Source organism: Gopherus evgoodei, unplaced genomic scaffold, assembly GCF_007399415.2.
Source record: "Gopherus evgoodei ecotype Sinaloan lineage unplaced genomic scaffold, rGopEvg1_v1.p scaffold_42_arrow_ctg1, whole genome shotgun sequence".
In the NCBI taxonomy this organism is placed as follows: Eukaryota; Metazoa; Chordata; order Testudines; family Testudinidae; genus Gopherus; species Gopherus evgoodei.
Window position 1 is genome coordinate 1301328 of NW_022060063.1, and position 27930 is coordinate 1329257.

At 48.6% G+C, this 27930-nt stretch overlaps 1 long non-coding RNA gene across 1 annotated transcript; it reads right to left on the bottom strand.

The window, feature by feature from the left end:
- Window positions 1–687: 687 nt before the first annotated feature.
- Window positions 688–18056, bottom strand: LOC115642583. Its single transcript, XR_003998211.1, has 3 exons — window positions 18044–18056; window positions 14411–14422; window positions 688–848 (listed from the first exon to the last, which is right to left on the bottom strand). It is a non-coding gene; the product is annotated as an uncharacterized LOC115642583 (long non-coding RNA).
- Window positions 18057–27930: the final 9874 nt, after the last annotated feature.

Below are 27930 nucleotides of genomic sequence, written 5' to 3' on the forward strand. Positions count from 1 at the left end.
ATGAATGGTTATGAAAACCAACACCCCAATAAAAGAAAAACGTTCTCTCGATTCCAAAGAATCAAGCCCCAGACCCAGGTCAATATACACATCAGATCTTACCCACAAATCATGCTGTTGCCAATCCTTTAGAATCTAAAATCTATGGTTTATTCATAAAGGAAAAAAGGGAGAGATGAGAGCTAGAATTGGTTAAATGGAATCAATTACACGCAGTAATGGCAAAGTTCTTAGTTCAGGCTTATAGCAGTGATGGAGTAAACTACAGGTTCAAATCAAGTCTCTGGAGTACATCCCCGCTGGGATGGGTCAGTCAGTCCTTTATTCAGAGCTTCAGTTTGTAGCAAAGTTCCTCCAGAGGTAAGAAGCAGGATTGAAGACAAGATGGAGATGAGGCATCAGCCTTTTAAAGGCTTTTCCAGGTGTAAGAACACTTCTTTGTTCTTACTGTGGAAAATTACAGCAAAATGGAGTCTGGAGTCACATGGGCAAGTTCCTGCATACTTTGCTGAGTTACAAGGCGTATTTGCCTTCTCTCGGTGGGTCCATTGTGTAGCTGATGGTCCTTAATGGGCCATCAAGCAGGCTAGGCAGAGCTAACACCAACTTGTCTGGGATGTCTCCCAGAAGCACAGCATAAGTTTGAAATACAGACAGTATAGAGCCAATACTCATAACTTCAACTACAAAATGATACATACATATAGACACTATAATTATAACAAGGAACCCATAACCTGGTCCTAGACACCTTATATGACCCCCTTTACATAAGATTTGGTGCCACTACAGGATCTTGGTTGCAACCATGTTCTATATGGTCCCAGAATATATCAATAACGTCATACCTGCCAAGTGCCAGGGTGGATTCTCCATCTCTGGATGTCCAAGGATATCCAGCCAAAGCTTTTCTGGAAGATGCTTTAAACAAACACAAGTTAGTGGGCTCCACACTGGGGTAACTAGAATCATAGAATCATAGACTATCAGGGTTGGAAGGGACCTCAGGAGGTCATCTAGTCCAATCCCCTGCTCAAAGCAGGACCAGCACCAACTAAATCATCCCAGCCAGGGCTTTGTCAAGCTGGGCCCTAAAAACCTCTAAGGAAGGTGATTCCACCATCTCCCTAGGTAATCCATTCCAGTGCTTCACCATCCTCCTAGTGAAAAACTTTTTCCTAATATCCAACCTAAACCTCCCCCAATGCAACTTGAGACCATTACTCCTTGTTCTGTCATCTGCCACCACTGAGAACAGTCTAGATCCATCCCCTTTGGAACCCCCTTTCAGGTAGTTGAAAGCAGCTATCAAATGCCCCCTCATTCTTCTCTTCTGCGAACTAAACAATCCCAGTTCCCTCAGCCTCATCTCATAAGTCATGTGCTTCAGCCCCCTAATCATTTTTGTTGCCCTCTGGTGGACTCCCTATTGTCCACATCCTTCTTGTAGTGTCAAGTATCAGAGGGGTAGCCATGTTAGTCTGGATCTGTAAAAGCAGCAAAGAGTCCTGTGGCACCTTATAGACTAACAGACATAGTGGAGCATGAACTTTCGTGGGTGAATACCCACTTCGTCGGATGCATGTAGTGGAAATTCACCCACGAAAGCTCATGCTCCAATGAGTCTGTTAGTATATAAGGTACCACAGGACTCTTTTCCTGCTTCTTGTAGTGTCTGGCCCAAAATTGGATACAGTACTCCAGATGAGGCCTCACCAGTGACGGGAATGATCACATCCCTCAATCTGCTGGAAATGCTAGGTGGAAATTGATGGCTTGTGATATACTGGAGGTGAAACTAAATGTTTAATGGTCTCTTCTAGGGATCTTAAACATTTTTCATTTTGTTTGACATTTCTGACACACCTTTGGGGGAGAGTCAGCAAAATGAAACAAAAATGTCATGAGTTTGGTTCAAAGCAAAATGAAAACTTCAGTATTTCGAGGGTTAGGGGTTCTACCATAATACACCTAATAAGCAATGTACAGCTCCTGGCACAATGAGGTCCTGGCCTTGATGGGCTTCAGGATGCTACCATAATACATCTAATAAATCATCATCATATTCTGCTAGGTAAATAGCAGCACATGAGAAAGAAGCCTCAATATGGGCATGAGAGAGGAGAGGAAGATGAAGGTACATGAGGGAGAAGGCAGCTTCCTAGCACTGAACATGGCAGTTTGTACATGAATCCTTCCTCATCAATAATTGACAGTCTCTGAGTGGGATCAGAGCAGGACACAGTTGCGTTTGCAGCCGTTGGGAGTGAAGTGGGTTTAGTACAGGGTATCTCAATCCAGGGGTCATGACCCAAAATGGGGTCACCAGCATGTGACATAGGGTGGCATGCGAGGCTGCGGTGGGGTTCCAGAGCTTGCCCTACACTCACCCTGCAGTAGCAGCTCCCATGGCTCCAGTCTTGTGGAGATGGCTGGGCTCGGCTCTCCACTCACTTCAGGCATTGTGAGTTGGTGCATGGGGTCACAGCTCTGCTCAGATTTGGCCCAGCACCCTTCTGTCCTGGTGACAGGGGCTATCTGGGCTGGGACCCCATGTACCAGATTACAACACCACTTGCACAAATTTGGTCCAGCTCCTCTCCCCCTCCCCGTATCAGGGGAGCTGGACCAAATCTGAGTGATGCTGAGGCCTTGGAAATTGCAAGGTCCTGAGCAGGGAGCTGAGCCCAGACAGCCCCACAGAACAGGAGCCACAGGAGGTGCTGCTACAATGAGCACAGGGTTCTTATTGAGAACGTATTACATGAATGTGTATATTATATATTGTGGGTAAGAAATGTTTAATAAGCCAGCTATTTCCTGGGACATGATATGCTATCAAGGTGTACAAATGGGTCCTGAGCCCAAAAAAGGTTGAGACCCACCGATTCAGCACTTTTATTCTTAGCCAGAGGTCAGAGTTTGGGTATTCCTAGGGCCTTTCGCCCTGTCTTCAGCTGGTGGAACTCAGCACCCGAGTCAACGCAGTATTGCTGAGTTACTGCTGCTAAGCGGCTGGCCACAGACTCTCAAGATACTGGGCAAAGCAGTGAGTTTGCTAACGGCGGGGCGGGGCAGGACCTGCGTGTGTGGATGCAGTGACAGTTACATGCTCAGCTAGGGGCATCACCCAGGGACAACTGGATGTGGTTTGGATGGACGTGGTGTACAGGCAAGTGTAACCCAAACTGCTGCATCAAGCCAGGCAGCCCCTAGTGGCTCCCGCCCCTCTGGCTGCAGGGCATTAGCTGGCCGGTTGGCTGAGACACAGAGGTACCACAGAGCGCCAGGCCCTGCCACTGCTGCTAGAGGGTAATGAAAGGCCAGATAAAATAGGAGGAGCTGATTTACAGTAGACCCTGCTCCAGGCTATGGAGTGGGGGTGTCTCTCTGTCCCAGCCCTATTGGCAGTGATGCCACTAAAGTCACATTGTCCCAAACGTATCCAGGAAATCTGAGTTGGTCCTGCAGTGCTGAGTAGCTGCCCACTGCTGCCGCCTTGCCCTAGCCGATTGCCATGGCCAGGCACTGACATGGTACTGCAGGACAGGCTGGATTCACTCATTCCTGTGTGTGCTACAGTCATACGGCAGGACAGCAAGACGCTCTGGCTGGGCCTTGAAGAGACGCTGAACGCTTCCGCTCCCACAGCCACACCTGGCCTGTTTAGCGAAGCTGGTGGGTTTGGGTCAGGGGAGCCCAGAAGAAAGGGGTTCAGAACCTGGTAAATCTGGATTAACTCCTTTGGCGTCAATGGAGATGCACCAGTGCCCAAGAGGTGTGAGGTCAGAATCAGGCCTGGATTCTAGGCCACATGCAGCCTCGCGATCGGGCCCAGTGGGAATTGTTCTCCCAGTACTGTTCCCACTAGTCCCCAGCCAGATGGATTATGCCCCCCTCTCCCACCATCACCACTGGGATCCTGGTTCTCCCACATCTGCATCTAGGGAGATGGGCACAGGCTGCAGCGAGGAAAGTCAGCCCAGCTTGCCAGGTGCTTCGTTTGGCCCGAGTTCTGGGGCAAGGCCAGACAGCTCTTGTAGCAGCACTTTAGATACAATTCTGCTTCTTTAGCGTGTTTCCCATCCCTGGCTCCTTGTGACCAAAGATGCAAACAAAACTGGAATCCTTCAAAATCCTCCTGACAAAGCCGCATCCCATGAGACCCCAGCTCTGGCAGGCACACGGACCCTCACAGACCCTGCAGACGATGATCCAGAGAGACCAGCACTTTGCATGCAGGCAGGGGCGTCAGACACTGAACGCACCTGAGGGTCAGCCCTTGGCTCCGGGCCAGTGCCCGTATCACCCTGGCCCCAGGAAGAGGAAGTCGTTGGGTCCAATGAGAGCAGCACTGCGTGTTTTAAAGCTTTCTGCCAGGTACTGGAAGATGCTGTGCCGTCAATATCTGCCCAGCCTGCTCTGGGATCTCAATGCACCCCAAAAGCACACACCACTGCAGGGATGCTCCCGGAACCGGAAGGACCCACAGAAGGAAAGTGGATCAGCCAGGTCTCTGCTGCACTGGGAAAAGTGTGTGTGTGGGGGGAGGTGAGCGAGGGGACCAGGGCGGAGGGAGGGAGGCTCCACTGGGACACCCACAGATCATGCCCAGCACTCTGGTCCTCTCCTCTTCCCCCAGCTGACTGATTAGCCAGCGAGTCAGAACAGACACGGCCCATCTCAATCCCCCACGTTCACTGACCTAGTTAGTTAATTCCTTCTGTTGTAGACTTGCAGAAAACTAAAAGAGCCTCCCTGCTGCATGAATAAGTGATGGTACTTTCATTTCTTTGCTGCTGCTGCTGCTGTTTGACACAGGCAGCTGTGGACCACCCCCCACCCCATGCCTATAAGTCTGGGCCAGCGGCTCTCAGTCCCAGCAACCTGGACTGATTGAAGGGCCTGTGCCCTGAGGACTTGCTGACCTGAGTCAGGCTGATTCATTTGTGGACAGAAGCAGGGGCTTGGCCTCAAACTTGAGTCAGAGTCTGGCTTATGATATGTCTCTACATGGAAGAAAAAAACCCAAAGCACAGCAGCGAATCTCAGAGCCCAGTGCAGCTGACTTGGGCTCCTGGCACTCAAGCTAAAAATAGCAGTGTAGACGCAGCTCAGGTGCTGAAGCCCGGGGAGGGAAGTGGGTTTCACAGTCCAAGTTCCCAAGCTGGAACAATGACGTGGCTACTTTTAGTGATGGAGCCCAAGCCCTGCAAGCCTGAATCTGCAGACCAGTTCTCTGAGACTCACCACCACGAGATTGTTTTGCAGTAGATGTACTCTCTGGGCACCAAGTTACAGCTTGCTTGCTGCAGACCCTGGCTCCATCTGTCTACCTGTCAGTCTGTCTGTGTCAGCCTGCTGCGTGTTTAGTATCCCATCACTCCGCACCCGCACCCCCGCTTCCTGCCAGTGGCACCTGTCTAACCCCTTAGGGACTTTTGATCTCAGTCCTAGCCTTGGGAAGAAAAAACATCTTCAGGGCTATATCTAGGCTATTGTTTTGCCCTTCCTGCTGCCACAGGTCTCTGACAACCTCCTCTGATTTGCCTGTGCATCCAGGCGGGGCAATGTCACCCACAACAAAGCAATACAAACACTGCCCATTTTGGCCCAGCATGGGGGGAGGGATTCACCCTTTCTGCATAACCCGGCAGGGCTAGACCCAGCCAAGCTAGTGCAGGGAGGGTCAGTTACCCTTACCCCAGCCTGTCTCCCTGCCCCCAGACACGTGTGGGTGCTGAGGCTGCCAGTCCTGCTGGAGAGGGAACCCTCAGGCTGCACTTGGGACTAGAGCAGTGGTTCCCAAACTGGGGTTTGTGAACCCTTGGGGGTTCGTGAAATGTATCAGGGGGTTCTCAGGAAAAATAAATTCTGTAATGAGGGACAGAACCATCCCAAGGGCCTGAGCCCCGTGACCATGACTTCCTGGCAGAACAAGTTTAAGCTTTGTTGTAGTCGTGCGTTATTTGCCTAGACTGCTCAAGATCCGAATGCTTCTGGGAGGAACTCTTCACTGAGTTGGCTTCTTAAATATTTTCATGCTATTTCACATCTGGTACTCCTGGATGAAACATGGAGGAGGCTTAATCAAAGTGATATAAGCTACAAAAGTGAAATCTTGGAAGACTGTTGCCGTTTTCATAATGTAATAAAATTAATAATGTAATAATAGTGTGTAATAAGCATGTCATTAAAAAAAACAATTATTTCCAAGATCACTGCTTCTATAATTTATGCTCAGGCAAAGGAGAAAATCCCTGGAAATGTTCATGGGCGGGGGGGTTCCTCCAGATTTGATAGTTTCATGAAAGGGGTATGCGGATTGTTAAAGCTTGGGAACTACTCAGCTAGAGGAAGTGTGGGGAGGGATAGCTCAGTGGTTTGAGCATTGGCCTGCTAAATTCAGGCCTGTGAGTTCAATCCTTGAGGGGGACCATTTGGGGATAGGGCAAAGATCTATCTGGGGATTGGTCCTGCTTTGAGCAGGGGGTTGGACTAGATGACCTCTTGAGGTCTCTTCCAACCCTGATAGACTATGACCCTGCCTCAGCTTCAGAGAATGGAGCCAGCTCCACTCTACAATACACCTCACAGCCCTATGTCTACATTGCAATAAAAAACCTGCAGAGCAACTGACTCAGACTCACAGGGCCCATGCTTAGGGGCTAGAAATAGACATTTGGGCTCAGGTTGGAGCTTGAGCTCTGCCACCCAGCAAGGGGGGAGGGTCTCACAAGCCAAATATCTGCACTGCTATTTTTTGCCTTGTAGCACAAGCCCTATGAGCCATAGTACAAGACCCTGCTGAGATCTCATCTGGAATGGTGTGTGCAATTCTGGTTTCCTGTTGTGTTTCAGAAAGATTAAGATTAAGACTGGAACAGCAAAGAAGGGCTACCTGGATGGGCAGAGGAAGGGAAAAACCTACCTGACAAGAGGAGAAAGCCTTTGACAAGATCACCCACCAAAGGCTCTTTCAGCAAAACAAGCAGTCATGAGATAAGAGGGAAGGTCCTGTCATGGATCAGTAACTGGTTAAACATCAGGAAAGAAAGGGTAGGAATTAATGGTTAGTTTTCAGACTGGAGACAAGTGAATAGTGAATAGCAAGTGAATAGCAGTGTCCCCCAAGGACCGACTAAGGTCCTAGCAGTGACCCCTAAGGACAAGGCTAAGCAACCGTTCTGCAGAAAAGGACCTGGGGATTACAGTGGATGAGAAACTGGATATGAGTCAGCAGTGTGGCTTGCTGCCAAGAAGGCTATCGGCATATTGGGCTGTGTTAGTAGGAGCATTGCCAGCAGATTGAGGACAATGATTATTCCCCTCTATTCGTCACTGGTGAGACCACATCTGGAGTATTGTGTCCAGTTTTGGGCCCCCGACTACAGAAAGGATGTGGACAAATTGGAGAGCGTCCAGAGGAGGGCAACGAAAATGATTAGGGGACTGGGGCACATGACTTATGAGGAGAGGTTGATGGAACTTGGCTTGTTTAATCTGCAGAAGAGAAGAGTGATGGGGGATTTGATAGCAGCCTTCAATGACCTGAAGTGGGGTTCCAAAGAGGATGGAGCTTGGCTGTTCTCCATGGTGACAGATGATAGAACAAGGAGCAATGGTCTCAAATTGCAGTGTGGGAGGTCTAGGTTGGATATTAAGAAAAACTATTTCACTAGGAGGATGGTGAAGCACTGGAATGGGTTACCTAAGGAGGTGGTGGAATCTCCATCCTTAAAGATTTGTAAGGTCTGTCTTGACAAAGCCCTGGCTGGGATGATTTAGCTGGTTTTGGTCCTGTTTGAGCAAGGGGTTGAACTTGATGACCTCCTGAGGTCTCTTCCAACCCTAATCTTCTATGATCTTCTAGGACCAGTGCTATTCAACACCTTCATCAATGATCTGGAAACAGGTTAAACAGTGAGGTGACAAAATTTGTGTAATGTAACAGACCCTACTCGGCAGTGGGCAGGATTGAATCTGGGACTTTGGAGCTAAATGCAGGGGCCTCTACTGCATTAGCTAAAAGCCACATGGCTCGTAGCTAATGCTGTGACAGACTCATTAATCTCTAAGTGGTCTAAGTGCCACCAGAGAGGAAAGAGCACCACAGCCAGGAGGTGTGTGGGTTACATTTGCAGATGATAAGAACAGCCATACCGAGTCAGACTAAATGTCCATCTAGCCCAGTATCCTGTCTTCTGATAGTGGCCAATGCCAGGTGTCCCAGATGGAATGTACAAAACAGGTAATCATCAAGTGATTCATCCCCTGTCACCCATTCACAGCTTCTGACAAATAGAGGCTAGGGACATCATCCCTGCCCATACTGGCTCATAGCCACTGATGGATCTATCCTCCATTAACTTATCTAGTTCTTTTTAGAACCCTGTTATAGACTTGGCCTTCACAACATCCTCTGACAGAGTTCCACAGGTTGACCATGCATTGTATGAATAAATACTTCCTTTTGTTTGTTTTAAACCTGCTGCCGATAAATTTCATTGGGTGACCCGTAGTTCTTGTGTTATGAGAATAAGTAAATAACAGTTTCTTATTCACTTTCTTCACACCAGTCATGATTTTATAGACCTCAATCATATCCCCCCTTAGTCGTCTCCTTTCCAAGCTGAAAAGTCCCAGTCTTAATCACACCTCATACAGAAGTTGTTCCACCCCTCCAATCATTTGTGTTGCCCTCTAATTCCAATATGGCTTTTTTAAGATGAGACAGCCAGAACTGCACACTGTATTCAAGGTGTGGGTGTACCATGGATTTATATAGAATCAATATGATATTTTCTGTCTTATTATTTATCCCTTTCTTAATGATTCCCAATGTTTTGGTTGCTTTTTTGACTGTACTGCACATTGAGTGGATGTTTTCAGAAAACTATCCACAATGACTCTAAGATCTCTTCCTTGAGTGGTAACAGCTAATTTAGGCCCATCATTTTATATGTATAGTTGATACAAAATTATTCAAGATAGTTAAGTCCGAGGCTGACTTTGAAGAGCTACAAAGGGAGCTCGCAGAACTGGGTGACTGGGCCACAAAATGGCAGATGAAATTCAATGTTGATAAATGCAAAGTAATACACATTGGAAAACAGAATCCCAACGCTACATAAAAAATGATGGGATCTAAATGGGGTTAACAAAAGTTTTGCCGACAAAGTTCCAGTGTAGACAAAGCCTTAGGAAACTATTAAGTGCTAACTGTAAACAAGATGTACGTGTCACATCGGAGACAACACAAAATGCACATACACAGAAGATGTAAGCAAGAATTTGCAATTCACTTGAAGGACAGTTGCAGAGGATGTAGGCAATGGGACTGCCTAACCCCAGCACCCTTGCTAGGATTTTTCCAGCACAGAGTTGGGGTATAAGGAGGAGGGAAAAAGGCCTCTGGTCACTTCCCCTCCCCCATCTCGACACATGAAAGCAAGATCAGTTGGAAGTCAAAGGACTGGTCTACACTAGGGGGCAGGGTCGATGTAAGATATGCAACTTCAGTTACGGGAATACCATAGCTGAAGTCGACATATCTTATTCAGACTTACCTCCCGTCCTCACGGTGCGGGATCAACCGCTGCGGCTCCCCCATCAACTCCGCTACCACCACTCGCTCCAGTGGAGTTCCAGAGTCGACGGGGAGCGCGTTTGGGGATCGATCACTGCTCGCCGATATGGCGGGTAGTCTGGATGTACCCAAAGAGAAGCATCTGTGGGAGGTCCCAGGCTGGAAGGAGACAGCCTCTGAAATGTATGGCAACAAAGATGAGATAATCTCATTTGCTTTTAGAACTATTGGCCTTGATAAAGTTTAGGAAATAGCTTGCTTGTTTATTTTTTATTTCTTTCATAATCAATCCTGACTTGTATGCCTTTATCCCTTACAATCCCTGAAAATCTCCTTCCCTAGTTAATACACTTGTTTCAATGTTTTATCTAAACCAGCGGAGTTTTCGTTGAAGTGTCTAGGGAGTCTCTATGCAGGTTAACAAAGGCTGTTGCATATTCATTGCCCTTTGATGGGGTGATGAACTTTATATGGGCTTGGTCTGCACAGTGAGGGAAGTAGGCAGTATATTTCTCAGGGTGCAAGTCTGGGGCTAGATCACTGACTGGGGCTGCTCTGTGTGTAGCTGATGAGTGATGGGGAGAGCATCCATGTAGCTTTGCTGGGTGTGCCTTTACAAGCTAATGCAGGGGTCAGCAACCTTTCAGTAGTGGTATGCCAAGTCTTCATTTATTCACTCTAATTTAAGGTTTCGCGTGCCAGTAATACATTTTAACATTTTTAGAAGGTCTCTTTCTGTAAGTCTATAATTTATAACTAAACTATTGTTGTATGTAAAGTAAATAAGGTTTTTAAAATGTTTAAGAAGCTTCATTTAAAATTAAATTAAAATGCAGAGCCCCCCTTGAGCAGTGGTCAGGTCCCGGGCAGTGTGAGTGCCACTAAAAATCAGCTTGCGTGCCACCTTCGGCATGTATGCATGCCATAGGTTGCCTACTCCATAGCTAATGGCTGGGTGAGCAAGGCCTGGAGTGGCTGCTTCTCACTAGCAGAGAACGGTCAGAGACACGCTGGCCAGGAGAATTAAGCTGACAGCAGTTCAGGGGTTCAGGTTGCACCCTGGCAGAACTGGGAATTGAAGCTGGGTCTTCTGTGTATGACTCAGTACCTGAACCACTAGGCCATCCTTCCCAGGGCAAGAGTCAGGGCTGAGAAACCCTAGACCAGGGGTATTATCCTACCAACCCCACCCTCACAAACCCCCAGGCAGGTACTAGGCTCAAAGGGCCCCATTGCATCTCCCCATTAAAGCCCAGAGCGAGGTGTCTGGGAGCCAGTTACAGAGCTGGACGGCTCAGTCAGACAGGAACCAGGGCCTGACATGGAGTAGGTTTTACCTGACAGGCCAGTTAGACTGCGACCTGCCTGGTGGAATAAAACCCTCATCCCCAGAGAGAGATGAGTCTGACGCAGCCACAGTCCCTCTGGGAATGGGCCACATGCCTCGCTATCGATGAGACCCAGAACTTGGCATTTCTGACCTGAGCCAGAGACCAGGTCCCAGACCCCCCAAACAAACCCAGACAGGACTGGACCTGACACCTCATTAACAATGGGCCTCGGCGGAGTGGGAACAGCCCAGTGCTTAGGGAGGGGGTAGTGCTTAGGAACTGGCTTTGGATTTAGGCAACTCAGAGTCAATTCTCTGCTCAGCCATGGACTCCCTGTGTGCCCCTGCTGTCACCTGTCTCGGGGCGGGGACCTTGTCCCACTCCCTTCTGACCAGGGGTTTTAAGCTGGCACAGTTCCCTTCCTTACACTATGATATCCACAGCAAGCCAGGCTGCCTAATGGCTAGTGCCTCGGTGTTGATTTTCTCCACGGGCTGGGAACAGCGTATTGCCAACAGCTATAAGTCACCACCCAGATCTTCTAAGCAAGCACATTTATTCTCATAATAAACACTTTAGAGAGAAACCATATGAAAACATTCAAAGTGCATGATGTGATGAATCCGGTGAGGGTATCCGAAAGTGTGGAAACCGATGGCATACAAAGCATACGAAGACTGTTCTGGTAGCCAAGGCGGAAGAGACCATAACTTGGTCCAATGGCTTGAAAAGCAGTGCAGCAATGTATTGTGGAAGGCAAAAGGCATGATGGCGAGCTACAGAAGTCATGGCTCTCCACTACAGCTAAAGAAGCCTCCAGTTGTAACAGCTGTTGTGCCACTGGGTCAAGCTTCAGCAGCTGAGAGAATGGGACTGTCCCAGTGCAACGACTTTCCCACATAGACTCATAGACTCATAGGTCAGAAGGACATGTCATTCACGTACATGCACAACCCAACACCGGTGAGTGCCCAGGCCTGGAGTCTTCGCTCAGGGTTAGACGTTCTTCCTTTCACTCGAAGGGGAAGTTGGATTTGAAGATCTGGGCTGGAGAACAGAGTTTCACCATTTACACTGTTACCAGTGGATCAAGCACCAGCTAGTGCTGGGAAGAGGATGAGCACAGGCACTAACCACAGCACTTGAGCTGGTAAATACAGTGAGGAACCCCTCAGTGGGTGTCAATGCATCAATGCTAAGCTGTGGAGTGACACCAATTTACACACACTCAGGATCTAGCCCATTACGCTTCTCTGTGCTAAACGAGGGAAGTTCACTCCACCTGCATTGAGACTCTGTGCAGGTAAATGCACCCCCCCCAGCCAGGTTGCTGGGCAGCTCTGGGCTGGAATATCAGGCTCAGCCCTGATGCAACAGCTGCATGGGACCACTGGATCCACCTAACTGCAGGGCTGCCCCCTCTCTCTCCCCACAATGCCACTCTCTGCCCCTGGTGAATTTCACCCAGTGCAAGTTATTGGGAAATACTAACATTGAAATCTCAGGGCTGGAGCCTCAGCTGCTGTAAATCAACCTGCCGGAGCTCTGATGAGTGACCCCAGCTGAGTGATGTGTAAGTAGGGCTCTAGGGCTCTGTGGATCTGCAAGTTCAAATCCTTCTGTTTGTGGCACCAGTTTGCTGAGGGAGACACCGGAGTGAGTGAGTACCAACATGAGCAATGCCCTTGAAGCAGCTCGCTGTGTTCGTGCAGACTTTCTTAATGATAACAAAGATCAGCTTCCGACAGCCAGAGGCAGTATGTTCCTAACAATAACAAAAAGCAACTTCCGACAGCCGATGGCAGTGTATACCAGATGCAACTGAGTCTCACAGGGAGAGCTGACTCTCGAAAAAGCCAGATACAGGCAGAACCCTCTGTCAAGGGTGTCGGATACACCTGCTTCCTGGTGGCACCAGATAGACACAGCTTCACCAGTCGCGCAGGAACAGTTCTGAGCAGGAAGCAGGCAGCCCCCTCGGCAGTTGGTTGAGCTGGGGACTGACGATGTAAAGGGAAAGCCACTCCTGTGCTCAGATGAACCGGAGGCAGAAGCCTGAGCTGGGCACTCTGCAGAGAGCGTCCCTGAACCTCACAAGGCTCTTACAGCTCCAGAGAACGTAAGGCCAGAAGGGACCATCAGAGTGTCCAGGTTGACCTGTTGTGGCGCACAGGCCAGAGAAGGTCACCCAGTCCCCCCTGTACTGAGCCCAGTGACGTGTATTTGGCTAAAGCCCCTCTCAGAAAGGCCTGGATCTAAGCACAGGAGTGGCTTCCCCTTTAAGTCCCCAGTGTGTTTGTTCCTATGGTTAATCCCCCTCCCTGTTAAACAGTTGTGTCTTATTTCTAATCTGAATCTGCCTGGCTTCAGCTGCCAGCCATTGGCTCTTGTTCTGCCTTTCTCCGCTAGATCTAAGAGCCCATTAGTACCTGCTGTTTTCTCCCCATGAAGGGGCCTACATGGTGATCAAGTCACTGCCCAGCTTAGCTTCTGTGGGATAAACTCAACAGACTGAATTCTTTAAGTCTCTCACTGTGTCAAGTGTTTTCTCCAGCCCTCAGCTTATTTTTGTGGCTCTTCTCTGCCCCCTCACCAATTTCTCAACACCCTTTTAAAACTCTCCTGAGAAGCCTGCTGGGCAGCTGCTGTCACTGTCACTCCAGGGCTGGCAAAGCCCCATCCCTGCAGTGCCTCTCCACACCCATGCTGGCCAGGGCTGTGAGCAGAGGCGAAGCCCCTGGAGTGTGTAAAAGATGCCAGGCTAGGAGTTTCAGTGGGGCCTGCACTTAAGTGCCACAAAGACACACATATCAGTGGAGCCAATGGCAGCTACACTGGGATTCAGCCAGGACCCAGAGCCTGCACTCTTGAGCCCAGGAGATGGTCCCGGCATGTGGGGACAGAAGTAGGGGCAAGGAAGAAGGAGCTCAAAGTCCCACGTTTTATGGTCCAGAAGCATCCAGCAAGGTGTGTGCTGTGGGCACAATCCTGTGCACACCTTTAATGCATCCCATAATCATACCAAAGCAAGAGCCTTCATGGGCCCATGGGTCAGCCCCACAGCTATGTGCTCTGGGGCTGCAATTGGCTCTGGACCGTGCAGTACAAAATCTTTCCCCAGAAGCCCTCTCCCTCTTGCTTGACCCAATCCCACTCACCTAGACTGGCCCCTGCTTTGAGTGGCTGGGCCTGGCCTAGATTTGTCTGATTTTTTCCATAAGTTCATTGGATTTACATTATTTCCCCAAGGGCCAAGACTCCTCCCCTCTGCCCACCAGACCCTCTCCCGTTGGTCCCAGCAGGTCTCATAAGGCATAGAAGGAACCAGGTTCCCCGGCTATCGGCACATCCTTTCACACTGCTCTGAATCCGGAGGAGCCGCTGCCTTCAGCTTTGCGACAATGAAAGTTTTTGGGTGCCTGGCACTGGCAGACACCTTCTCCAGCTAGGTCTCTGGGGGTGAGTAGGGACGGTTGTGACCCTTATGGACCCTCAGTGCAAACTGGCAGAGAGCCACTACTCTGTAACACCTATCAGGCCTGACATGCTCACTACACCTATCACATTGCTGACATAGTAATTAGCTATAAGGAGGGTTATGTGGGTTATTGAATGAACACTGGTGACACACCGGTCATTAATATCATTCCCCGGCATGTACAGGGTTATGTCTGTGTACTGGAAATATGTGCTTAAAATATGTTTTAGGGGCAGAATGGGATAAACAAGTTTGTCCTCGACAAAGGAATGTTGATTTGCCTGTTTGCCTGGGTGTCTTATGTAAATTGAGCATGAGGATGCCAGAGACAATGGGCAGCTCATTTCCATCCGCAGTCCCCACAGGTAGCAGGAGGATGAGGTACCAGCATGGCATCAGCACGCTGGAGGGCACCCTGCAGTTTGAACCCCAGAGGGCCATCCTGACTTTTCAAAGACAATGAGCTTTGGGAAATATAAGGCAAAGCAAAGGGGCATCTTGTTACCCAGCACTGAGGGAACAAAGAGGTCGGCGCTTTTTGCACCTAATAATGGTGGATCCCCAGTTAAGGGGGTTTGGTGACTCTAAACAGTAATTATAGGTGAGAAAAGGGCTTTAGACCAAGCTTGGAGGTTGCTATGGTTACAGACAGGGCCGGTGCAACCATTTAGGCGAACTAGGCGGTTGCCTAGGGCGCCAAGATTTGAGGGTGCCAAAAAGCGGTGCCCCCCAAAAAAATTTTAAATGGCTGCAGCCGCTGCTGCTGGAGAGGCAGTCTGAGCTGCCCACGGCAGCAGCTACCTACAGCCGGCAGCCCAGGGCACCCCCGGGGTCAGCGCGCAGCCGCAGCAGCCCAGCAGCCCGGGGCGCCCCCGGGGTCAGGGAGACGCTGCGGCAGCCTGGCAGCCCAGGGTGCCCCCGGGATCAGCACACTGCCACGGCAGCCCAGCAGCCCAGGGTGCCCCCAGGATCAGGGCGCAGCCACGGCAGCCCAGGGCGCCCCCGGGGTCAGGGTGCAGCTGTGGCAGCCCAGCAGCCCGGGGCGCCCCCGGGGTCAGCGCACTGCCACGCGACAGCCCAGCAGCCGGGGGCACCCCCGGGGTCAGGGAGCCGCCGCGGCAGCCCAACAGCCCAGGGCACCCCCGGGGTCAGCGCGCCGCCGCGCGACAGCCCAGCAGCCTGGGGCACCCCGGGGTCAGGGAGCCGCCGTGGCAGCCCAGCAGCCCAGGGCACCCCCAGGATCAGGGTGGCAGCCCGGCAGCCCAGGGCATCCCCAGGGTCAGGGAGCCACTGAGGCAGCCCGGAAGCCCAGGGCGCCCCCGGGGTCAGCGTGCCGCCGCGCGGCAGCCCGGCAGCCAGGGGCACCCCTGGGGTCAGAGAGCCGCTGCGGCAGCCCGGCAGCCCAGGGCACCCCCGGGGTCAGCATACCGCCGCGGCAGCCCAGAGGTTTGGGCTGACCGTGGCTGCGCTGACCCAGGGGAATCCCTGAGCTGCAAGCAGAGGCTCAGAATCCCTCTCCCTCCCAGAGCAGGGGCTCCAGCCTCTGTAATTTTTCTTGTTGCCCAGTGGGGGCGCCGGCGGCTGGGCAGAGCTGCGCAGCTCTATGTAGGGCACGTGGCAGGGGCCCTGTGACAGCGGCGCAACACCAGGGCTTCGCTTCTGGAAGAAAGCTGCGGATGCCCCCTGGCTCAGCCTCCACGTCAGCCCCAGCGAGGGGCACGGAGAAGAAAAGAGCCTCAGTAGTTGATTGGTGGAGTGGAGGAAGAAAGAGGACCCTAGCGCTCATGCATTGGGCAAGGTAAGCAAGTGCCTCCCCAAAGGTCGGCCTCAGGTGCCTGTGCTCCTGCCCCCTTGGTCCTTAGCTGGTCCCTGCTCCTGCTCCCCTTGTGCCTGGACGGCTGAAGAGAACAGCAGCCTGCAGAGCTGAGCTGTCCCAGTGCCCCCAGGCACCCCCCTGATCCCATCCCCCCACAGCCCTGACCCCAACTCCGAGCCCAGTCCCTCTGAGCTGGAAACCCTCTGACCCCATCCCCCCAACAGCCCTGACCCCCAGCTCTGAGCCCAGCCCCTCTTAGCTGGACACCCTCCTGACCCTATCTCCCCACATCCCTGAGCCCAGCCCTTGTGAGCTACCTACAGCTGGCAGCCCAGGGCGCCTCCGGAGACAGCATGAAGCCGCGGCAGCCCGGCAGCCCAGCAGCCTGGGGCGCCCCGGGGTCAGCACACCACCGCGCGACAGCCCAGCAGCGTGGGGCGCCCCTCTGAGCTGGACACCCCCCTGACCCTATCTCCCCACATCCCTGAGCCAAGCCCCTGTGAGCTGGGCACCCCTGAACCCAGAGCCCAGCTCCCCACCCAGCCGTGGGCAACAACAGCACCACCCCCAGGCAACGACAGCCCATTGGTACCAACTTTCACAATCACCCAGCAACTGCCCATTATGTAATTGCAAATGTATACAGACCATTACAGCTTTTAATGTTTTTAAATAATGTATTTAGTTTATTTTCAAATTATTACAAATTAATTTTTGAATGTATTTCACTAGTTATTTTTTACATTTCCTAATACATGTTACTATAGGATTGCAAATGTTTTATGGAAGGGGCCCCCGATTTTGCTTTGCCCAAGGCCCCCTGAGTCCTCTGGGCGGCCCTGTCTGAGTTTTAAGCCCTGCTGCTGTGTTTTGCCTGCAACAGGCAGGCCTAAGCCTGTGAGTGACCGCCATAGCAGCTGCCTGAAGAAGTGCTTGGGGGAATCATGCAGAAGGAGCATGATATTTGTTTGAGTTCTCTCCTCATGGAGGCTATGCTCCACTTGGTGCAGGACAGCAGTCTCAGCAGGACTCTAGGCCCAGCACCTTGCCTCAGTTTGTAGATTTGTAGTGCACCCATCACCGGGCTCAGTCTGGCACCGCTACCCCTCACCAGTGCCCAAGAAGCAGTCAAAAAAGTTGGATGGACTGGTTAGGTTAGTTGTCATGCTGTTGCTTGGCCACTGTAGAGACCACTGAATGCATAGTATTCCTCTATGATATTCTGTCCTGAGCAAAATTGGCATGTTATGAGGTAGTGCCTGTGAGGGACAGGTGTCTGTTTATGTATCCAGCCATCATGTCTTAGGTCTTCTGCGGGGGGAGCTTTTCCATCCTGCTTTCATTGGTGACATCTGTGATGCTCTGGTAGACATCTATGAAGACAATACTCTGACAGGATCATCTGGCAATACATCACGAATTGATGCAAAGGCTCTTACAAAAGCCATTTCTAGTTTCAAGTTTCTTGTTTCTCTTGTTTTGTGGTATGACATATTGTTTGAGATCAACATAACTAGCAAACAACTTCAGGCAAAAGAATTTGATATATGTGATGCCATTAATCAACTTGGAGAAACCAAGAAGTTTCTTGTGGGCCACAGAAGTGACACAGCCTTTGAGAAAACATTGGTAGATGCAGGTGAACTTGCGGAGGAGTTGTATGTACCGGCACTTTTTGAACCAGATCCAATCCATATTAGAAAGAAGAGGAAGCAGTTCACATATGAAGCAGATGACGAACCTATTTATGATCCGAAAGAAAAATTCAAAGTGAACTTTTACTTTGCAGTCATTGACACAGCAATACATTAGGCTGAAGAAAGATTCACATTGATGCAGCAAATTAGGTCAGCATTTGGCTTCATATATGATGTTTACAGTTTGCAAAATAAAACACCAAAGCAAATTATGGAACATTGCTTGAATCTGGAGAAAGCTTTGCAACATGGTGAATCCAAGGATATTGATGCCTTTGACTTGTGCAGTGAATTGCAAGCTATTGCAAGACGAGTCCAAAGGAGTTAATCACCCCAAGATGTATTGAACTTCATATGGGAAAATAAGCTGACAGATAGTGTCCCTAACAAAGTTATTGCTCTTCGCATCCTCTTGACTCTCCCAGTTTCTGTGGCCAGTGGTGAGCAAAGCTTCTCGAAGCTCAAGTTGATAAAAACATATATGCGAACATCAATGTTGCAACAAAGACTTGTTGGCGTATCTACCTTGTCAACAGAACATGACATTGCTCACAGCATTGACTTGGAGGAACTTGTTTCTAAATTTGCTAAACTTAAAGCGCGGAAACATAAATTCTAAATTATAACATGTTACTCTGTGACCGTGTATTGCGTATAATGTATGTGATTTGGGGGGGGGGGCGCAAGATGGAATTTTCGCCTAGGGCGCAAAATATCCTTGCACCGGCCCTGGTTACCAATAGTCTCTTACAAGTGTGTTACACTTTTGTTGCATTTGTAACCATTTTCTGTTTCGATTACCTCTCCTTGGTATCACTTAAATCTCTGTTCTTTCTTAATAAACTTACTCTGGTTTAATTGTAAATTCATCCCACTGGTGTTCTATGAAAGCAAGATGTGACTATTCAGCTGCCCCAACAGGCTGGTGTGTATATTGTCTCTCTGGAGATAGAGGACAGGATAATTTCTGGGAGTACCCAGTGTCAGGGGCTGGATACTACAGGGATACATCTGCAGGAGCTCTGTGGAGCTCGGGCACTGAAGTGCACCCAGAGTTAACCTATAAAGGCAAGGAAAGGACTGGCAGAGGACTAAGGAGTTTGGCTGGCTGGCTAACAGACTAGGGTGGCAGGGAGCACCAACAAATCTCTTCTGCTACAGGAGAAAGGTAACAGGGTGATACAGTTCTGGAAACTCAGAGGAAGCAGAACACTGGCGTAGTTGGAAGAGGATTTGCACAGTTTGCTGGTTGACTAAGGGTATGGCGACACTTACAGCCGTACAGCGCTGCCGTGGGAGCGCTCCCGCGGCAGTGCTTTGAAGTGCGAGTGTGGTTGGGGCGCCAGCGCTGGGAGAGAGCTCTCCCAGCGCTGCAGGTACTCCACCTCCCCTTGGAGATTAGCTTGCAGTGCTGGGAGCCGCGCTTCCAACACTGGGGCAGTGTTTACACTGGCGCTTTGCAGTGCTGTAACTTGCTGCGCTCAGGGGTGTGTTTTTTCACACCCCTGAGTGAGAAAGTTGCAGCGCTGTAAAGCGCCAGTGTAGCCAAGGCCTTAGGTTCACACTTCAAACACTGATCAATTAGAATCTAAGAGATTCACAAGTGAGATTAGAAACAGACAGAAAGGTCACAGTTTCATTATTTTCTGCTAGTTTATTTCCAGTGAGGAACTAGAACAAAAGAAAGTATAAAAATGAGCAACAGTGAAACACCCATGAAGTTAGAACTGGCCAGACGGAGTTAGAGAAGCAAATAAGGAATATGAGTACCAACAATGATAAACCAAACTGACAGACAAAGAGCGAAAAGGCTGAGAGGGCAGAACCCAAGCACCAGAAATGGGAAGCTGAACACAGAGCCGAAGAGTGGGAGGCAGAAAAACAGCAGCAAGAAGCAGTGCACAGCGAACCCTGGAGCTTGAAGTGCTGAAGTGTGAGGAGAGGGACCAACTCAAGACGCTGACAGTGCAGATAGAAAACCCGCAAGCAATAATCTATCCTTCCCAAAACCCACCCACCTGGGACAAATTGTGCTCCAGTTACAAGGAAATGGAAATGACTGTCCTCCTCTCTCCATTGGGGTAAAGCATCACAGGTGTTTAATGATTTAGATGTAAATGAAGCAATGAATTGTGATGTTTTTAAAATGTCTCTGTTAAAATGGTTACAGATTACACGAGAAACGTATTGCCTCAGGTTCAGGAACCTCAGACACATTGATAAATTAAGCCATCGGGAAGTTATGTGTAACTTTAGTGCCCTCGTGGCCAAGATGGAGTCTACTCAGCAGGCAGCTCTGGCCAAGAGAAGGTACGCACAGGGATGCAGCAGGAGAAATCCCTTCCACCCCAGGGACATCTGTTCCAAACCCCCCAGAGTGAACACACTCACCCACTGGAAAAGTACAGTAGATATAACAAAGGGAGATATTTATTTACAGAGGGATGAGAGGAGAAAAACAACAAGGGGAAATACAGAGGGAGCAGTAGAATAGGGCTGCATCCAAACCAAGGCCCCACAGCCCAGTGGTAGCACAGTCTGGAAGGGCAGACACTGAGCAGTGTGTCTGCACACAGAGTTCAGGAGTCCTGAGCAAAGTTCCAGTCCAGTGGTGAGTCGTGGGTGCTCCTAGTCGTGGGTGCTCCTAGTCGTCTTCAGCACCAGTGAAGTTTCCCTCAACAAACCCCTCCGGTGCCCTCTTCTGCCGCTCTCTGCAAAGCCACACAGAGCGACCACCTCCCCACTTAACTAGCTAGCAGCTTCCCTCCTTATTCCCAATGCAGAGTCACAAGCCCCAGTACTCATAGCCCCACGCAGCTCTGGGCAGCTGTGATACTGGGTCCAGCTCCGGCCTGTCCTTCTCGGGCAATTCCTCCCTGGCACAGTGCTCCTCCTGGCTCCTGTCCTGGGCTGTCCCCGATCGGCCGCCCTGTCCTTCCCAGGCTCCAGGCAGGTTCTCTGCTGCTTCACCTTGCGAGGACCTGCGGGCTGCTGCCCTTCTCTCTCCAGCTCCAGAGCCACACCCTGGAGTTTCTCTCCTTTCCCTTACTGCTCCCCCTCCCCCCTTAGGAAAAAGATTTAAAGGGGCCATGCTCTGTAAACCCCAAAGGGGTTACACCAGGGGTAAGCAACCTACGGCATGCGTGCACTCACACTGCCTGGGTCCTGGCCACCGGTCCGGGCGTCTCTGCATTTTAATTTAATTTTAAATGAAGCTTCTTAAACATTTTAAAAACCTTATTTACTTTACATACAACAATACTTTAGTTATATATTATAGACTTATAGAAAGACCTTCTAAAAATGTTAAAATGTAATACTGGCACGCGAAACCTTACATTAGAGTGAATAAATGAAGACTTGGCACAGCACTTCTGAAAGGTTGCCAATCCCTGGGTTACACTCTGTCCCTGGCAAAAGAAATAATCCTTGATGTCCCCATTAAGGTGGACAACTCTAAACCATGGATACCCCACAGGAGACCCTGGGCCCCCAATTGTCAGGAGCATTCCCATCGTCCATCCCACAGGACCCAGAGGGGTGGAACAGGTTTCCCATGAGGCAACTCGCCCCCTGTGGCACCCCAAACATCTGTAGGTCACTGGGTTCCCCTAAACAAACATACATCAGCACACATCTGGGCTTCCCTTCCCTAGAGGAACATCTAGGCTGGCTGTCAGGTATTGGCTGAGGTGACATAAAATAAACACTCTATAGACAGTATAAAGAACATATTTCTCAACTTGATACATATTTTGAAGCATATGAATTTGCCCTTGTAATTCAGAGATTCTCTGAACCTCTGGTAGCAGCAAAAGCAAATTTTGAAACTGATCAGATACTAAGGCAGTCCAAGTACAGGGTATCTGAAACCTAAGGGCTAATTATAAAATTCTATCTGCAGGCCAATTAATAATATGATCGCCTGCAGCAGTGATGAGATTAAAACGTATATCTCGCAGAATGGTGGCCTCAACATACACACAGCTATCATTAGCTTGGAAAAGTAGGTGTCCTGTCAGGGTAGTTCCTTGTCCCATATCCTCCTGGCAAACGTTGTCATGAACAGTGACAACTTCTCCTGGCTTCAGTTTACAAACACACTGAAGCTGGGGGGGTTCTAAATGACCAAAATATCAGTTCACTCCCTATTCCTATCCAAATGTCAGGTATTATCCCAGGAGCACTGCCTAAAAATCAGCTAGGCATACCAGGTGGTCTAATCTCCCAGATATCATGGTGAATAATCCAGTCTCACGTGCATCCTCCCCATGGACCCAGCAGGATTCAGTATGTGGGAGCCCACACCCTTCCTACAAGCCCATATGCTTGGATGGAGCACTGTGAATGTCCGCACTTTCACCCAGAAAATCTCCAAGTATGTCTCCATTGCCACAGATCAGATGGTACTCCTGAAGTGTCTGTAAGGGCAGTGGGCCACTCCTCATGCTCGAGATCACTCCGAATGGCCATTAGCTGGTCAATCAGGAAATCTTGGATTCTGAGCAAGCCAGATCCCATTGCAATGCCTTTCCAGCCTCAGTGATATTCAGTACCTACTCTTTAAAAATTCTGGGTCATTGAACTAAGGACAGAATAACATGTAATTCACCCACTCCAGCCTGAACCTGGGTTAGCTGTGCTCCAGTCATAAGGCCAGTGGCTTTTTCCAACTGTCCTAATTTCTCTTCATGTTCTTGATTTCTATAAATATTCCAGATTGCTGTTGCACTATTAGCCCCATCCCATAGGTATCCGGTCAAGTCCCTCTTCTTTCTAGAGCAAATAACCCAGGCCCTCTGTTGTGCTAACCTAATGGCAGCCCCCCATGAGCAATTTAGGTATGTAGAGGTGATCTGGAAACTAGATAAGGGCAGTGTGAATTTTATAATCCCTATTGTAGTATTAATCACAGTCCATTGATATCCTAACACATCTCTCTTTGGTGAAGTACCATACCACATCTATTGACTAATCACTTTCATGTATTTCCAAAAGGCATTAACATTAATAGCGTAGGAAGGGGTATATTGCAATATGGTAATTACTGGAATTATTTAAGTACAGATAAAATTTCCAGTGACAGAACAAACTCTTTGGGTATATGTTTGGTTATTCACTAACTGGGTGATCAAATAACAGTAAGGGCCTCTTCATCTAACATGTTACAAACTCCAGGAACAGCCACCATCTCTACCTCGTTTTACAACCTACTAATCTCAATTTCAGATTCTTGGGCTTCATCTGTAGTGATATCACATATTTTCACTGATCCATTTGTTTTCCATTCAATTGTTCTCTCATATGAACTATTCTGAACCTTAAAAAGATAGGTTTTCTGAACAAAATTTCAATAAGTCACTTAGATGTGAAGGCCTTGGCCATTGGGTTTTGTCAGATCTATGGCATTGTCTGTATTTGGATGTATTACAGGGGTAATAGTATAATGGAGGAAATGGCCGGGGGGAGTGGGGGCAGTGGCAACAAGGTGCCTTTGGTATTAGTCCTTTAAAATCCAATTAGGGAGGGTAATACATGCTGAAGGTACTATATACCCCAAAATCCAATCAATATCACATTCCCAAGCATGGGTCCCACATGTTTCTTCCTGTCAGTGTCTTATTCTTTGTTTCTTCACCAGGATCAGTTCTTAATGTCTTTTGTAGTCAGGAATTCCTGGACTTTCGCAATTTAAGTGGAGGGAGTGTTCCTTCTTCTTTCCTGAAGCAATCCTGGCTCAGCATCATACAGGGGAGAGGTTATCAGCACATCACCCTGTAGTGCTTTGGTTTCTATAACAAATACTGAATGCAGGTTAACTCTGTCAGTGAACGAGGGAGAGGTTACCAGCACATAACCTTGTCCTTTTCTCCTGTTGTTCAGAAGGAGGAAAAGAAATACGAGAAGGCAAGACAGGCTGATCAATAGTACGAGTGGAATTATCTCGAGGCGGAGAGGCCTTTTTCCAATAAGAAGCCTGGGTCCAGGCAGTCAGTCACTTCACAGCAGTGTTGGTAGTCAGCCGGACTTGGTAAGGGCCTTTCCAGCATGGAGCCAAAGCAATCTTTCACTGGTGGAACTTTACATAGATCCAGTCTCCTGGTTCTAAGGAGTGGCAGGGCTGCTAGAATTTTTGGGTAGCGCTTCTTTACCTGTGAGAAAAGAAACCTAACAAATTTCATTAATGCCTGGCAGTGTTTTGCAGATTTTACAGCTGCTTGGGCACATTCAAACCCCACCCCCCTTTCTTGGTTGTCAGCCAAGTCTTAGCTGTGAGCAGTGTCCATGAATGGGGCCAGTGTCTTTTTTGATAACTTGTTCTGCTCTTTTTCCTTCTCCCCTTCTTGGCTTCTTTTAACCTACAAAGGAAACTTCCACTCTTCACTCATACACCTTTTCCCAACAATGAACACATACACATTGCCACTATACAGTACTTTAGTCTTATTATTCAACGTATGGCACATAAATCCTTCCAGGAAAATAACTTATTACAGCGTTTCGGAGCAACAAGCCAGGACAAGCACACCCACTTTTGAGGAGTCCACTCCTTACAACCTCTGGTGTCCAATAGTTTTCCTCCCTCCCCAGCCCTCTGGCTAGAAATCTGAGTTAGCCAGAAGGATCCCATGTGCAATATGGGGAGTGGGTTAACCTTTCATATCCTTGCTTCCAACGACTGTTGGTGTGTAAATTTTAACAACAATTTTTTCAATTAAAAGATCTGGCCAGTGAAGTTTCTTTTTCTTACTTAAGCAAATGTATTAGACTTTAGTATATAACATTTTCCTGATTTATCCAACACTTTGTATTCCAAGTTGAATAAAACAAGTATTTGCATTTTGATTTAACCCTTCTATTTGATTTTGAACTACACTGTCCTATGGAAATATTAAACACAATAATTCTAGCCACACAACAAACACCACGAGACAGGACATAAAACACAGAACATAATTCCTATTGTGCCAGTAAATGCATGGTATGTTGATTGCTTTTCAGCTGGCATCAGTTTTCTCTGATTATCTGAAAGACAAAAGAACAGAGGTCTCCCCCTTCTGGGCAGTCAGTCATTGCTTAAAATATTTCCTTTATATACAAATACCCTTGTTGATTTCAAGCAAAACAGAGGAATTACCCCATATTTTCTTGTATTTGTTTCATAGGCAGCCCAGGTTTCATTGGCTCCTACTTTATCAGTTAGATAATTTGCATTAATACAGATGCTTTCTGGTTTGCTTCTGGATCCAAAGCGATCAGCAGCTTAGAGACTCTTGCTTAAAAGAGACACAATTGTTGTTACCAGAATTTTGATCGCCTTTTACTTTTAACTCCTGCTTTCAAAACACACAGTGATCTGAAAGAAAACACCACTTATTGTAGCCACTCAGAGCCTAATGGGATTTTAATTAAGTAACACTGTATATTACATTTCTTTAGTTAATTCGACTGAATTGTTCATAGCCAAATGATTGCAATCAAATAATTTCTTTGCTTGGATTTATTTACAAACATTTCAGAGACACCAAGAATTTTCCTCTTCAGCGTTTTACAAAGTTCAGCTGCTTGATTCCCTCTAGCAACTACAGAGTTAATGTCTCTCTCTCTTTCCTTGCTTATCTCCCAAAACGACACCCAATCAACTCAGATTTTACCATTCCAATTATTGTTCCAGGGACTTAAGTTTCCCATTCCTGTACTTACTTACTCCTTTCTTTTCATTATGCCCTCCAAGTTTCCAACCTGTTTTCCAATCTCTCTATCTCTTGCCTGCCCACTTGGGCCCGATCCTGCTTTTATCACTGAATCATCCCTTCCATGGGCACCAGCTTTGTTCCACTACCAATTTAGCAAGGAGGGGAGGCTTCTCAACTAGCCCCCACCCTTCCTGGTCTCTTTCTTTAAACATCCTTACTCACAAGGCTACCCGAGTCCTCCCTCATGAGCTTTGCCACCTAGGCAAAAACGCATGGCCCATTGGCATTTAACTATTCAATTCCCTCTTTGTAGCAAACACACTGCTGTTACGGTGTATGCTGAGCAAAAATGGTTAAATTTTGACAAGTCCCTGAAGGACCAGTACTTGCTTAGCCAGTGCTTCCTTTCTTCCTGGAAGTCCTGTCTCAGGACTTTCAACTTGCCCTGGGTGTAGGTTTGAGTTGCTGCCTGGTTCATGATCCCTACGACTGAGGGTAGATCCAACTGACTCCCTTCCACCTGACACCCTTCCCGGTCAACCGGGGTGGAGAGAGGAATGCTAAATCGCTCTCTGGTTCTCAGATTTACTGCGGCTGAGAGTGGGCACGCCTTTAATCATGCAATCCTCAACATATAACACCAACAGTACCAAGCAAACAAACATAAAATAACAAGGGCAAAACAAATAGATGGTGTGCATTCTGCTCCCCCACTACTCAATTTTTCACCAAACTGACAGATTCTGTTACCTATCTATCCCTCATGTCAGGTGATCAGGCTGACACCACAGGATCGTTGGGGGAAGATAAAGAAAACACACCGCATGACAGAATTTTAAAGCTTTGTTAATAAAATAATAAACAACCGAGAGTGTTGGGAACGCTCCCACATCACTCAGGGGAAGAAAAACGTTAATGCCCCAGGCCCTAAGCCACTTTCATACTCACACACGTACATCCAGACTGGCCACGTCTGTGTATAATGTTCAGAGAAGGGGGAGAGGTGAACAGGAGATTATCCTGTATACAGCTTGTCCAGAATCTCCAACTTGCTTCCACTCTGGAGGGCTGTTCTTTTACACCCTGGGGTCTCCTGCAGCGTCTCTTTCAGAGATTCCAGTCCAGGTCGGCTGCCTGTGGCTTCTTCAGTGTCACCAAACCACACCGGCTCCAGGGTCGCAAAGGCAGACTGTTGGAGCTCACTGGACAGCTAAGCTTTGCGAATGTAATCTCAGTCCTATAACTTGTACTGCCTTTGGTTTGCCTCTGTCTATATTTTTTCACAGCCAGCTGGGGCTGAAAGCAGTTTTGTACTTGGCATGGTCTGTGTTGATTCTTGACCTTGAATGCAGAGCAGCTTTCTCTTTATCTCTGGGCCAAGCTGAATTTTAACCCATTCCTTTCCTCAATAGACAAATTGCTCCCACTGTGTGTCAGAGGCTTTTTGGTGATTAAAAGCTCCTCTAAGATGTATGATCTTATCTAGATTGAAGGTACCTTCTAGTGGGCATTGTTTAGATGGATTTTCATATGTGTAAAGATTCCAATTGTCTAAATACCTGCAGGTTCTAGGACCATAATGTACGTACATGTAATATGTGTGTGTGATTGGAAAATGGCAGGGGGCAGTCTAAGCATTCCCTCTCACCTTTAGGGGGTGACAGGGAATGCTTAGACTGCCCTACCCCCATTTTCCAATCACACACACACACAGGGAGGGCACTCTGTCTGCTAGAGGCTCATAAACTAAGGGTATCGCACCACAGATCACTCACACAGAAGAGGCTAACGAGGATGGCCACGACCCTCCTACACTTCCCTTCAGCCAAGAGCGTTGTCTAGTCTCAGAGAGACGGTGCCGCTTACTCTTGTTGCCTCAGACGGAGAGGAAAGGAGAGGGAAGTTGGGTTAACACAATCCTAGACCCAGGCAGCCCCTTGCTGGACGATGCCAGGCAGAGGCAACCCACCGCGGGTCGGATCTTTCACCGATCCACTACGTGGAGTCACCAGGCTTGCGTTAGAATATTTCTGGTCATGAGTCTACTAGCTTCACAGAATACTCTTCCAGTGACTCTCATTCACACTGGTATACCCACACACACACCAAGGCCTCTATTTCTAAATATCACGATGCATCTTTACCTTATGTCCAGACTGAATACTCTTTCCCTTATCTGAGGCAGTCAAAACCCCTCTTGAGGTGGTAAAAAACCCTCAGCACTGGTGCATTAACCTAATGCATTTCCCTTATGCATTAACCTTATTGGGGGTGGCAAAACAATTCCCCAGCACCACATCAAACTAACCTTATTGGGGGCGG